Below are 10,077 nucleotides of genomic sequence, written 5' to 3'. Positions count from 1 at the left end.
TATACATATACACACTGAAATGGCAGGTTTGAGTAGTTTTTCTAAATGTTACCGTAAGAGGACCATAATGAGAGCTGCTTATTGACTCATGCAATGTAAGAGATACTTGTAACACACACACACTTAAACGGTGTCACATGAGGCCCTTTATGCTTCCCCTTTGCCACAGTCTAGACACACACACACACACAAACACATGCACACACACTAATGCAAAATGCATAACATAAATACCGAGTGTCCTACATTAAACAAACATTCTATACATCATTTTTGTCTTATTCTTTTTTGTTTTCATTGAAATTCTTTCCAATGCATGTGCTTTCTGTTACAGAATTAAATTAATGCTTGAAGTATTTCAAAATCCCCCTCATTTTAATATGATTAAGTGGACAGTGCTGTTTGATTTGGACTCATTTGTAAGGCTCTATCTAATTAACACTTCAGTAAATACTTGTCTGTTTTGTTTTGAAGAGTCCAGCACTAGGCATCTCATTTTTCAGATTTTTATCGTGTTTGGGGTCGAACACACACACACACACACACACACACACACACACACACACACACACACACACACACACACACACACACACACGCACACACACACACACACACACTTCGTGGCGGCACAAAAAAAAATCGAAGAGTCAGAGACGGATGATATTGAAAGGAACTGGGCAAACGCGTGGCTTCGGAGAGTTTCTGTCGTGGTTCGCGGGAGCGTGCCAATTCTCATCAGCGTGCCGCGAGCTGGGTCACAGGCACTTACCATCCCGTCAAACACACTCCGGTCCACTCATCAAACATGCGGCGGGGGCGAGCGCACACTGGGGGGAGAAAATCATGTTCGGGTTTCAACTAAAATAACGTTGATTGTCCTGTTCACAATCGGCCCGGAACGCCTGATTGGCGCTTTTTCATGGCCTGATTTGCAAACGGTATTTGGAGGAGGGGAAAAAAAGGTGCATGATGGTTCTAATCCAATCAAAAATGTTTTTTTTCTCCTGCGTCTTTTTTTCCCTTGGCAAGTATGCTATTGTCTGAAAATAGCATTTCTGTTTGGATTAGAAGTTAAGAGTAGTTATGCAAATGTAATGGGCTTTTGAGGTTTTTAGACCGAGCATACTATCTATTATGGATACAATAGTGTGGTCGGAGTTTTACACCTTCTGCATATTGCAGCCTAGTTGATTAGAATACGATGGAGATGGATTTGATCAAAAGGGACATTTTCTAAACACATTCCTTGGATCGGTTTCAAGCAAGACATAGCACTCCCAATTCCACATCACTGACTGCATGGGTGAATGAGAGCAAACATTTGGACATAAAAATAAAACATTTTCACCACACACACACACACACACACACACACACACACACACACACACACACACACACACACACACACACACACACACACACACACACAATCCAATGGCATGAAAAATGGAATACAGAATAAATCTGCAATGATTTCATGTGTATAAACAGAGGTTATAAAGCGCTTTGTTAACCATTTCAGGTAGAATATTTACAGTACGCTTTTTAGGAAATTACCAGCACACAAATCCAAGGGCAAGTCAAACTCTCAACTAAACATGGTGGATTGTCGCATTTTGAGGATTAATGTTTTTTTCAGGAGTAAAGGGCCCTTTTCTTTCATTGGAGTGGATGACCTTCAGCAACAGTTGAGTTAGAGCCCACCCTCCCACTCTCCCCGCAGAACCCTACTCTGTCTTTCCATTCGCCAGAGCTTGCCAGAAAATTCCTGACTGTCAACCATCCCTACGTCCCCCATGCTATGCCATCACCTCCCCTCCATCTCTCTCTCTCTCCCTCTCTTTCTCTCTCCCTCTCTCTCTCTCTCTCACTCCCTCTCTTGCACACCGTCTCTCCCTTGTCTGTCTTTAGTCTTTCCTGTCCCCCTCCTATTCTGTGAATGTCCTTCTCTGTAATCCTCCACCTCCTGTCTTTCATTCATTCACTACTGGCACAGTACCTCGGTCTCTGCAGTCCTCTTTCAGAACCACCACCCCCCCCCCCACACACACACACACACACACACACACACACGCACGCACACACACACACACACACACACACACACATAAAATCTCGTTTGTTTAAGCATAACCCGCCAACATGTTTGGCTAAATGACGTCTTACACTGTGACAGGCCTGGGAAGCAAGTCAGGTCTATTTCTTTCTTTTTTTTTCCTTCGGAGAGAGAATCAATTAGTCATGACCTCCAAACGATGCTGGGGATTCTCACAGTGGGGACGCGAGCGGTCTGAGCAGCCACCTGCACGTCATTTGTCATATTTCACAAGGCTGTTGATCTGCTCAAAAGCCCATTTCCCAGACCCCTGCGTGCATGACAAAACCAAATTAAGTGACACCAACAAATAATACTAGATGAGCTGTCCGGTAATAGCTGTCTAAAACCTTGACTCTACTGGATAGAGCCACATTTGTCTTGTGTTCTTCCTTGGGATTGTGGGTATGCTGTAGATTTTGCAGACATTTTGCCACATTGTCTATAATTTAAGAGTCATAAATAATTGTTTGGAACGTACTGTACGAGCTGCAGGGAGCTGGCGCTTAGGAGAAAGGAATCATTTGTGTGCATGCGTGTGTGTGTGTGTGTGTGTGTGTGTGTGTGTGCGTGCGTGCGTGCGTGCGTGCGTGCCACGTGCGTGCGTGCGTGCGTGCGTGCGCGCGTGTGTGTACTGTATGTGTCTTTGTGTGTATGTGTCTTTGTGTGTATGTGTCTTTGAGTGTGTGTCTGTGTGTGTATGTGTGCATATGTGAGCGTGTGCGAGTGAAACAAATGGTTTCGTCTCTATCGTGTGGCGTAGAGATGGATGGCCAGTGGAGACAAATGAGGACAGCGATGGGGAAGGAAGCGCCGGAGACCATGAAGGACAAGGAAATAAAAGAAAGTTCTGGAACAAGGTGATTTGCAGAGGACGAGGGAGCGTGTGGAGGATGAGAAGAGTAATGAAGGGAGATATCACTGGGAATAAAGATATCGCTGGAAACGGAGAGCTGATTTGAACAAGCAACTCTGATAGGCGTGACCGTGGCCGCTTGTTGTGTGTTGTGTAAAATGGTGGAGGGGGGGTGGGTTTGGGGTGGGGAGAGTGGTGTAATCGGAATGTCTGCATCCTATTACCCCAACAAACGGATGGGCCCAGAAGCCTCCGGAACACAGACGAACAGTCATGATGTGGTCGCTTCTCCTCTCTTCTCCTCTCCTCCTCTCTTCTCTTCCCACTGATCCCTCCTTCCTCCCCAGTGTAGACAACCCCCACCCCACCCCACCCCCCTCCCCCCACCCTGTCTCATGGAAGACATTGCAGATCCCCTGAGTTCCCACCACATCAGGGAGAGGATGAATGAGCAGGTTGTTTTGTGGTGCACAGTACAGACATATATCCACCGCACGCTCAGCATCCCGGGATGATGGAGGGGGAAAAAAACGAGACGATCATCAAACTTCCCGTTAGCGTGCCACTCAGACACAAAAGCACGTCGCGGAGACGGGACGGGACGGTGCCGGAAGGCAAACACGTCTGCGCTCATCGTCTCCATTTTCATGAGGCAAACTTGAAGAGGGGGGAAAAAAATGCTAGTAATTCTAAGTGCAATTCACAGATCTCAGATCAGATCGCTGAAGTTGTATCGCTGCCAGGCACCGTTTTCACGAGCCCTAATTGTAAAAACCTAACACGCTGCAGATGGTCGAGGTTTAGGTGGACTGTCTGACTTCCAGAAAGAATGACTTTAACCTCAGCCGAATGCCAGACAGCCCTCATGGGCTACCAGAGGATATGAATAGTATTTACAGAGTGACACCAGGCTGACTGTCTGATCCTAGAGTCTTTAGGCTCATTCAGAGAGAGTAACAAGCTCTTTTGTTTTTACTGCCCATCGAGATGAGGTAATTTGATTTTGCTTGAGTTCAACTGAAGCGCATCAATTAAGGGGCGGTTTTATTCGGGAGGTGGCCATTAATAAGACAGCTCCAGGAATTCCTCAAGCAGCCTCTCAGGTTCGTCCGTCTTCACACTAACGTTGAATTCGAGGCCCCAGTGCGCTACTGTGTTGAAGCAGAATAATAGCAACATAACGCAATGAGCCATTTCACCACATTAATGGCTTTTGCATGTGTCCACAGCCTCAGCTGGCAACGTCAAATTATAACAATAATCTTCAGTTCCCTTTCCCCTTTGACTCTGATATTTAATGGCTGAAACTGAGCATTTCAGCCCTTCAAGAAAACCCAGAAGAAATAACAAGTGGACTTTCCCCCACATTAGACGTGAAGTTAGGAGCAAAAAAACATATACACACACTTAAATCTCTGTCTAGAATCTGTCGAATGGAGCCAGGAGTTGTTTGAATGCAGGGTATCTGGTCCAGCGGCTGTGAGCCTGTTGAATGACTGGCAGAGCCCTAGCAGTTACGCGCTCTTGTTAATGTTTGCTCGTTGAAATTAAGTGGTTGAGCAGAGCTATCATTCTCTGGCTCTGTAGTGCTAGTAAATACATTTCAGATGGAGAGAGAGAGAGAGTGAGTGAGGAGAGAATGACAAGAAAGAGAGTGAGAGAGGAGAGAAAGTAAAGAACTTGGAGCACTTGGACGGGCAGGTAACATCCCCCTCGGATCCTGTAAAACTAACACCCATTAAAAGGTGAATACCTGCCCCCCACCTCCCCCAACACACACACACACACACACACACACACACACACACACACACACACACACACACACACACACACACACACACACACACACTTTTTCCTCTGGCCAGCGTGGGGTGGGAACATGGCTCTGGTTGCCTCTCTCTCACTCCCCTTTTACCTCCGATTGATCCGCTTCACTGAGGAGAGCAGCCCCTGCAAGCCCACAGCTCCCTCCCCCTTTCCCCCAATCCACCAATCCTGGCCTGGCCCCTGCAGGGAGCTTGTCAGGGAGTTTGCGAAAGATGATCTCAGCGGAGGACAAGCTGTTTCGCATAGCAACAGACTGGAGAGTCACCCCTCACTCTCCTCTCACCTTGCGGCAGACGCACAGCACTTTAGACAAGGAGCTCCATAAAGACCCCTGATCGTAATGCCCCAAGGACCTGTAAAATCTCTCGAGGTTTCACAGTCCGTGAGATCACACAGTGCTGATGCATAAGTGAAGGAGCACCCCCGTCCCCCCAAACACACACACACACACACACACACACACACACACGCCCCTGGTCTGGATGTGCTGTGTGTGTGGTGTTATGGTATTGTATAACCGGCCCGACCCCCCTCACACTTCTCAGCTAAGTCGTTCGTGGGCGATGTGCCTGCTTCGATTATTAAACGTCTCCAACTACCTTTTTGGAGTGGTTTTGCTTTTAAAATTTGTAACATATTACTCGCAGAGCTCGGCACAGTAAAACATATTAATGCGAATCCGTAAAAGGAGAAAAAAAATAGTATTTAAAACACAAGTGCTTCAGAAGGCCAGACAGCTGTTTATGACTGCGTCATGAACGGCATTCTGGGGTTTTTCTTGGTCACTGAAATGTAATGGTTTGATACTGTTTGAAGGTATACATTATAACGCATCTGCAAAAGATTAAGAAATTGCATCATGTTAAGAGAAGTCTCACAATACTCTGTTCAGATTTTTCTAGAAGGGAGGGAAAAAAAACACAAGACACTTTTGTTGCCCTTCCTCTCTCTCTAATTAGTAACGATCTTTTCAAGGGATCGGGTTACACAGTAGAATGTGGACATAAATAATCTTTTCCTGTTTCACATTTTTTGAAAAACAAAAATGTGTACTTATGAAAATACTACAACTGCTACTTATATCTGTAATGTTTAACAGGACCAGCAGTGTGTGTGGAGGTATACAGGCCGGGGCGGTTTCAATTGGAAGGTTTTGCGGTGAAGAGCCATCGCGCTGATTCAGTCCAGACCCCGCTTTTGGAAAAGCCTTCATGTACACACGGCTATAAGTTTAACACACTCCGCCGTAAACCCAAACATCTCATTCTCCTCCGCCCAGGCAGACAGGCAACTGGATGCTTTTTTTTTATGTCCGTTTTATTTGGCTTTATGGGGGCAGCGAGAGAGGAGGCAGGAGAAAGAGAGAGAGATCCCCCCAATTTGCGAGCGGGGGCTGCGTGAGCTTTGCCAGAGCTGCGGTGCTGGCACGGTGGCCGACCCGTCGTGAGCATGCCGGGGTGCCGGGGCCCCGGTTCCTGACGGGGTGCGCTGCCAAGCCAGACAGGTACCAGACTGGTGGGCCGTGGGGGTGAGGCGGGTGGGGCGGAGGTACTGAGGGGGGGGGGGGGGGGGGCAGAGATTACAGCCTTTCCACAGACAGACACAAATAGTTTTGTGTGTTATTCCACTGGAGGGGGACGCATACAGTACAGTACAGTAGTTTCCACGTCCTTAATTCTTTCCCCCCGACTTCTCTCTCTATGTCTCTATGTCTCTATCTATCTCTCTCTCTCTCTCTCTCTCTACCTACTCTCAACATCAACATCTACTCTCTCTCTCTCTCTCTCCCTTGCTCTCCCTCTCTCTCTCTCTCATGCTCTTTCTACTCTCAACATCAACTCTCTCTCTCTCCCTCTCCCTCTCTCTCTCCCTTGCTCTCTCTCTCTCTCCCTCTCTCCCTTGCTCTCCCTCCCTCTCTCTCCCTCTTTCTTAGGGTTGATCTATAAGTGGAACCTCCCTCCTGTAGGAGCCTTGGTGGCAGGCTGCCAGCTGCCCTCCTCGTTTAGCTTTGCCAGAGCTATGAACCAGGTGACAGGGGCCTAACAGCGGCCTGAGCCCGTGCCAGGGCCTCCATAAACCGCAGGTACCTGGGGCCCAGGAGCCTGAGCGCCGCGGCGGGCCCATCACCACGCACCCCGGGTCAGGGGTTAGGAGGGACTGGAGAGCGCCGCGCCGCGCAGCGCAAAAAGCCCCAGCCCCAGGATCAGTGCGGCCGGCTGCAGCCATCCTATCTGCACAACATGATCTTGTTCTGGCCTGAGGTGTGTGTGTTGTGTGTGTGTGTGCGTGCGTGCGTGTGTGTGTGTGTGTGTGTGTGTGTGTGTGTGTGTCTGTCTGTCTGTCTATGTGTGTGTGTCACACGGATTATTAAGTCGAGACCCGACCAGAGATTGCTCCGAATTGCCCCAGCTGCTTTGTTTTAGAGAAAACACAACTTCTCATGTAATTATCTTTAAGAACCTCTCAAAGAATGTTAATCAGACACCGAAGAGGCAAGCGCAGAACAAATGGGAACCACATGAAAGGCTGCGAGCATCACGGGCACTCGCCCCCCTTTTGTTTATTCTTCCCTCTCCTCTTCTTCTTCCTTTTTTGGAGGATGGGGGTGGAGGATGGGGGTGCACTACACAAGTAACACTGAGATCTGTGTGTGTGTGTGTGTGTGTGTGTGTGTGTGTGTGTGTGTGTGTATGTGTGTGTGTGTGTGTGTGTGTGTGTGTGCATGTGCGTGTGCGTGTGTGTACTCGTCTTTGTGGAACACAGACGGTGTGAGGTGTAGGCCCCTCAGGATGCTTTGCGGAAAAAAATAAGCCTCTGTGTATGTGTGTGTGTTTCCTTTTTTTTCAAAACATGCAACAAAAAAAACCTTTCTACAAAAAAAGTACCTCCTCTGTAAATAGAGTTCAGTGAAGAGGGGGGAAAAAGTAAAAAGCTCTTTCTACAAGTGAATACTTTTTTTGTTGAGCTTGAACATTTATATTCAATATGTGTGGTTTATTTATTCACACTTTATGCCATTGGAGCCTTTAAGAGAGTTTGCGCTGGTGTACTGTAGTGGGCGAAACAGGCTTCGATGCATTGCGATGACTGATTGATTTGTCTATTTGACAGGGCAGTCTAGCTGGTTTTGACTGCTGGAATGTTAAAATGATGTTTTCTTTCACATAAGTGTCAGAAGAGAAGCTGGCAGACGGCAGATGGCATGGCAGAAACTTGGGCCACGAATCTCGTCGGGAAAGAAGGGTGGGGAAGGGGAGGGGGGGAGGCTGCTCATGAGGGCTACAGCGCCCGCAAAAACCAAAAACCATCCCAGGCCCTTTGTGCCGCCCGAAGCCAACTGCTGAAATGCTTAGTCACTTAAACACTTAAATATGTTTCCACTTTATGACGAGGGATGTTTTGTATTCATTGATTGTGAAATGCTCTTTTGTGCTCCTCTTTGTGGCCAGCGAGATATGTATCAGTTACGCGGCGTTTGCATTCTTGCTCTTTGGGAAGCAAGCTTTTTTTTTTGTGTTTTTTTTTTTTTTTTTAAAAGAAAAGGCCCTCCTTCCACCCCTCCTCCCTTCTCTCTTAGTGCTCAGTGTCGTCCCCAGAAGATAATCATCTTGTGTAAACATCCAGGTCTTTCAACTCCGACTGTGTCCCTCAAAACCTACTCAGGGCCAGCCTCAGCAGAGCCTGTGTGTGTGTGTGTGTGTGTGTGTATGAGTGGAGGTAATACTGGATGGAGAGGGGATATAGCGCGGAATCCAAGCGAGCTCGGGCCATATGTGACGGCTTAATCCAAAACTGGTGATTTAATGTTCGCTTTTTATCAACACTTATGGCAGGCGGAGACAAAAAAAAAGAGCTATTCTCACCTCTAATTCAAATCATTACTCACAAAGACTGACTGCCAAAACCACAAATAGTGTGTTATGAGGGGAGCAGCTTCGAACCCTCATAAAACATAATGACTGTTATGATGAACTATTTATTTGTTATTCCACATAGACTTTACTGCTCCTTTTTTATGTTAATAGAGTAGTTCAGAGACAGGTACTTCACAAGTACCCTCACAAGTAGAGAGAGAGAGGGAGAGAGGGAGAGAGAGAGAGAGAGAGTGAGTGGGAAAGACTGAGAGAGAGCGAAGCAGACATCAAACGGGGATTACAGTCATCAGATGGCATGCCTGGAGATATTTTCCTGGGAGATAAAGCCCACTCAGGGCGTCCTTGAAGTTTGGAAAGTGGTCTTAATTTGAACTCCTCAGGCTCCTGTGCCGGGCGGGCGCTCGGCTGCGTGCGCTATCGCAGCAGTCAGAAGCGAGAGAAGAATGAGAGTGTTGTTCCTCTCTTCGGGACGGGGCGTGAGTGTGCGCCGCGCGCCCGCATCAGCGGCAGATCTCACCAGGAAAGAGGACAGAGGGTAACATCTGCAGTGAGAGCTGCACAAGGGTATGTGTGTGTGTGTGTGTGTGTGTGTGTGTGTGTGTGTGAGAGAGAGAGAGTGTGTAAAGATGAACTACTACACCAAGACAATAGCACTGACTAATTGATTTGCATTGCTACCTGATAGACTAATTTGGTTCATTAGGCTGTTCTTTATTTTCGTTATTAGTGTGCCCCTTTCAGACATCTGACTAACCCCAAAATCAAATAAAAATGTTTATCTTTTTTTGTCATGCACATTTTACGCAGAAAAACCTTCCCTTTCTTCCCACAATCTTTAAAAACTTCATGTACTGTAATTCGAGATAACTGTAACTAACTGCAATAACAATAATATAACTGATATATTGAGGGGAAAATATCCTCCAAGAAACCAACATTAACTGTAAATTTTTTAAAAATGAAAATGTCACTCCCCAGTCTATCTATCAATCTCTTGATTGTAGCTATTACAAAAACAGTTCCCCAAGATTAGAGTTCTCACAAGTAATCTCTCCCTCAAAAGCAATCTAAAGTAAGGCAATGAATCATGAAATATTGCACACCACAGTGGTTAAGACTGTCAAGACATTTTCAGTCATTTTGTCTTGCAGTTTAACAACAGCTGAAGAGCTGAAAAAGAACCCAAAGGGATGTCAGGGATAGTCCATAGGATAGTCAGACACCATAGAAGATTCCAGATAAATTTATTTGTTGAAGATGTTTGATTCAGATTTGTTCATACTAAAAGTTGGTGAATCACGGTCTGGAGAGACGGTCACTGGCAGACACTTCATAACTAAAAAAAACAAAAACAAAAACGAACAAAAAAAACGAAAGGATATAAAAATACAGACACATCTTACCGTAATCATTTC

The sequence above is a fragment of the Sardina pilchardus genome, chromosome 7 (assembly GCF_963854185.1).
Source record: "Sardina pilchardus chromosome 7, fSarPil1.1, whole genome shotgun sequence".
Classification (NCBI taxonomy): Eukaryota; Metazoa; Chordata; class Actinopteri; order Clupeiformes; family Clupeidae; genus Sardina; species Sardina pilchardus.
Note: the sequence above shows the minus strand (reverse complement) of the source record.